This window comes from Bacillus rossius, chromosome 18 (assembly GCF_032445375.1).
Source record: "Bacillus rossius redtenbacheri isolate Brsri chromosome 18, Brsri_v3, whole genome shotgun sequence".
In the NCBI taxonomy this organism is placed as follows: domain Eukaryota; kingdom Metazoa; phylum Arthropoda; class Insecta; order Phasmatodea; family Bacillidae; genus Bacillus; species Bacillus rossius.
The window spans coordinates 19689309-19694308 of record NC_086345.1 but is presented as its reverse complement, the minus strand read 5'-3'; the positions used below and the strand labels follow the sequence as shown (position 1 = coordinate 19694308).

Below are 5000 nucleotides of genomic sequence, written 5' to 3'. Positions count from 1 at the left end.
GTTAATTAGGCAGTTAATTAGACAGGTAATTAGGCATTTAATTAAGCAGTTAATTAGGCAGGCATTTGGGCAGTTAATTAGGCGGTCAATTAGGCAGGCAATTAGTCAGTTAATTAGGCAGTTTATTAGGCAGGCAATTAGATGGTTAATTAGGCGGTTAATTAGACAGGCAATTAGGCATTTAATAAGGCATTTAATTAGGCAGGCAATTGTGCAGTTTATTAGGTAGTAAATTAAGCAGGCAATTAGGCAGGCAATTAGGCATATAATTAAGCAGTTAATAAGGCAGGCAATTAAGCAGATAATTAGGCAGGCAATTAGGCAGATAATTAAGCTGGTAATTAGGCAGTTAATTAGGCGGTCAATTAGGCAGGCAATTAGGCAGGCAATTAGGCAGGCAATTAAGCAGTTTATTAGGCAAGCAGGAAATTTGGCAGGTAATTAGGCAAACAATTATGCAGGCTATTAGGCATACAATAAGGCAGGCAATTAGGCAGTTAATTAGGCGGTCATTTTGTCAGGGAATTAGGCAGTTAATTAGGCAGTTAATTAGGCAGGCAATCAGGCGGTTAATTAGGGGGTTAATTAGGCGGTTAATTAGACAGGAAATTAGGCATTTAATTAGGCAGTTAATTAGGCAGGCAATTGTGCACTTAATTAGGTATTGAATTAGGCGGGCAATTAGGCAGTTAATTAGGCAGGCAATTAGGCAGATAATTAAGCAGGCAATCAGGCAGTTAATTAGGCAGGCAAATAGGCTGGCAATTAGGCAGGCAATTAGGCAGGCAATTAGGCAGGCACTTAGGCAGGCAATTAGGCAGATAATTAAGCAGGCAATCAGGCAGTTAATTAGGCAGGCAATTAGGCAGACACTTAAGCAGTTAATTAGGCAGTGAATTAGGCAGGCAATTTGGCAGTTAATTAGGAAGTTAATTAGGCAGGCAATTGGGCAGTTAATTAGGCAGTTAATTAGGCAGGCAATTAAGCAGATAATTAGGCAGTTTATTAGGCAGGCAATTAACCAGATAATTAGGCAGGCAATTAGGCAGATAATTAAGCAGGCAATTAGGAAGTTAATTAAAAGGTCAATTAGGCAGGCAATTAGGCATTTAATTAGGCAGTTAATTAGGCAGGCAATTGTGCAGTTAATTAGGCAGGCCATTGGGCAGGCAATAAGGCAGTTAATTAAACAGGCAATTAGGCAGGCAATTGGGAAGGCAATTAAGCAGGCATATAGGCAGGCAATAAGGCAGTTAATTTGACAGGCATTTAGGCAGGCAATTAGGTAGTAATTAGGCAAGCAATTAGGCAGGCAGGAAATTAGGCAGGCAATTAGGCAGACAGGCAATTAGGCAGGCAGGCAATTAGTCAGGCAATTAAGCAGTTTATTAGGAAGGCAGTCAATTTGGCAGGTAATAAGGCAGGCAATTAGGCAGGCTATTAGGCAGATAATTAAGCAGGCAATTAGGCAGGCAATAAGGCACCTAATTAGGCGGTCTTTTAGGCCGGCAATTGGGCAGTTAATTATGCAGTTAATTAGGCAGGCAATTAGGCATTTAATTAGGCAGGCAATTAAGCAGATAATTAGGCAGGCAATTGGGCAGTTAATTAGGCAGTTAATAAGACAGGTAATTAGGCATTTAATTAAGCAGTTAATTAGGCAGGCAATTGGGCGGTTAATTAGGCAGGCAATTGAGCAGATAATTAGGCATTTAGTTAGGCAGGCAATTAAGCAGATAATTAGGCAGGCAATTAGGCAGATAATAAGCAGGCAATTAGGCAGTTAATTAGGCGGTCAATTAGGCAGGCAATTAGTCAGTTAATTAGGCAGTTTATTAGGCAGACAATTAGACGGTTAATTAGGCGGTTAATTAGACAGGCAATTAGGCATTTAATTAGGCATTTAATTAGGCAGGCAATTGTGCAGTTTATTAGGTAGTAATTTAGGCAGGCAATTAGGCAGGCAATTAGGCATATAATTAAGCAGTTAATGAGGCAGGCAATTAAGCAGATAATTAGGCAGGCAATAAGGCAGATAATTAAGCTGGTAATTAGGCAGTTAATTATGTGGTCAATTAGGCAGGCAATTAGGCAGGCAATTAGGCAGGCAATTAGGCAGGCAGGCAATTAGGAAGGCAGGCAATTAGGCAGGCAATTAAGCAGTTTATTAGGCAAGCAGGCAATTTGGCAGGTAATTAGGCAGGCAATTAGGCAGGCTATTAGGCATACAATAAGGCAGGCAATTAGGCAGTTAATTAGGCGGTCATTTTGTCAGGGAATTAGGCAGTTAATTATGCAGTTAATTAGGCAGGCAATTAGGCGGTTAATTAGGCGGTTAATTAGACAGGAAATTAGGCATTTAATTAGGCAGTTAATTAGGCAGGCAATTATGCAGTTAATTAGGTATTTAATTAGGCGGGCAATTAGGCAGTTAATTAGGCAGGCAATTAGGCAGATAATTAAGCAGGCAATCAGGCAGTTAATTAGGCAGGCAATTAGGCAGGCAATTAGGCAGGCAATTAGGCAGGCAATTAGGCAGTTAATTAGGCAGTTAATTAAAAAGGTAATTAGGTATTTAATTAAGCAGTTAATTAGGCAGGCAAATGTGCAGTTAATTAGGCAGGCAATTGGGCAGTTAATTAGGCAGTTAATTAGGCAGGCAATTAGGCAGTTAATTAGGCGGTCAATTAGGCAGGCAATTAAACAGTTAATTAGGCAGTTAATTAGGCAGGCAATTGGGAAGTTAATTAGGCAGTTAATTAGACAGGCAATTAGGCAGTTTATTAAGCGGTCAATTAGGCAGGCAATTGGGCAGTTAATTAGGCAGGCAATTGGGCAGATAATTAGGCTGTTAATTAGGCAGGCAATTAAGCAGATGATTAGGCAGTTAATTAGGCATGCAATTTAGCAGATCATTGGGCAGGCAATTAGGCAGATAATTAAGCAGGCAATTAGGCAGTTAATTAGGCGGTTAATCAGGCAGGCAATTAGGCAGTTAATTAGGCAGTTAATTAGGCAGTTAATTAGGCAGGCAATTGGGCAGTTAATTAGGCAGTTAATTAGACAGGCAATTAGGTATTTAATTAGGCCGTTAATTAGGCAGGCAAGTGTGCAGTTAATTAGGTAGGTAATTAGGCAGGCAATTAGGCAGGCAATTTGGCAGTTAATTTGCAGGCAATTAGGCAGATAATTAAGCAGGCAATCAGGCAGTTAATTAGGCAGGCAATTAGGCAGGCACTTAGGCAGTTAATTAGGCAGGCAATTAGGCACATAATAAGGCAGGCAATTAGGCAGTTAATTAGGCAGGCAATTAGGCAGGCAATTAGGAAGTAAATTAGGCTGGCAATTAGGCAGGCAATTAAGCAGGCAATAAGGCAGTTTATTAGTCAAGCAATTAGGCAGGCAATTAGGTAGGTAATTTAGCAGGCAATTATGCAGTTATTAGGCAAGCAATTAGGCAAGCAGGCAATTAGGCAAGCAGGCAAATATGCAGGCAATTAAGCAGTTAATTAGGCAGGCAGGTAATTTGGCAGGTAATTAGGCAGGCTATAAGGCAGTTATTTTGGCGTTAAATTAGGCAGGCAATTGGTCAGTTAATTAAGCAGTTAATTAGGCAGGCAATTGGGCAGTTAATTAGGCAGTTAATTAGGCAGGCAATAAAGCAGATAGTTAGGCAGTTAATTAGGCAGGCAATTAAGCAGATCATTTGGCAGTCAATTAGGCAGATAATTAAGCAGGCAATTAGGCAGTTAATTAGGCGGTCAATTCGGCAGGCATTTGGCAGTTAATTAGGCAGATAATTAAGCAGGCAATTAGGCAGTTAATTAGGCGGTCAATAAGGCAGGCAATTAGGCAGTTAATTAGACAGTTTATTAGGCAGGCAATTGGGCAGTTAATTAGGCAGTTAATTAGACAGGCAAATAGGCATTTAATAAGGAAGATAATTAGGCAGATAATTAAGCAGGCAATTAGGCAGGCACTTAGGCAGTTTATTAGGCAGGCAATTAAGCAGATAATTAGGCAGGCAATTAGGCAGGCATTTAGGCAGGCAAATAGGCAGTTAATTAGGCAGGCAATTAGGCAGATATATGAGAAGGCAATCAGGCAGTTAATCAGGCAGGCAATTAGGCAGGCACTTAGGCAGTTAATTAGGCAGGCAATTAGGCAGTTAATTAGGCAGTTAATTAGGCAGGCAATTAGGCGGTTAATTAGGCGGTTAATTAGGCGGTTAATTAGACAGGAAATTAGGCATTTAATTAGGCAGTTAATTAGGCAGGCAATTGTGCAGTTAATTAGGTATTGAATTAGGCGGGCAATTAGGCAGTTAATTAGGCAGGCAATTAGGCAGATAATTAAGCAGGCAATCAGGCAGTTAATTAGGCAGGCAAATAGGCTGGCAATTAGGCAGGCAATTAGGCAGTCACTTAGGCAGGCAATTAGGCAGTTAATTAGGCAGGCAATTAGGCAGATAATTAAGCAGGCAATTAGGCAGTTAATTATGCGGTCAATTAGGCAGGCAATTAAACAGTAAATTAGGCAGTTAATTAGGCAGGCAATTGGGCAGTTAATTAGGCAGTTAATTAGACAGGCAATTAGGCAGTTAATTAGGTGGTCATTTAGGCAGGCAATTGGGCAGTTAATTAGGCAGTTAATTAGGCAGGCAATTGAGCAGTTATTAAGGCAGTTAATTATTCAGGCAATTAAGCAGATAATTAGGCAGTTTATTAGGCAGGCAATTAAGCAGATAATTAGGCAGGCAATTAGGCAGATAATTAAGCAGGCAATTAGGCAGTTGATTAGGCAGTCAATATGGCAGGCAATTAGGCAGTTAATTTGGCAGTTAATTAGGCAGTTAATTAGGCAGCCAATTGGGCAGTTAATTAGGCAGTTAATTAGACAGGCAATTAGGCATTTAATTAGGCAGTTAATTAGGCAGGCAATTAAGCAGATAATTAGGCAGGCAATTAGGCAGGCAATTAAGCAGGCAATTAGGCAGGCAA

General features: G+C 40.2%; 1 protein-coding gene across 1 annotated transcript in view; it reads right to left on the bottom strand.

Moving 5' to 3' along the window:
- Positions 1-5000, bottom strand: part of LOC134541380 (melatonin receptor type 1B-A-like) — a 119744-nt gene that overhangs the window by 15282 nt on the left and 99462 nt on the right. The gene's annotated exons all lie outside the window — the stretch shown is intronic.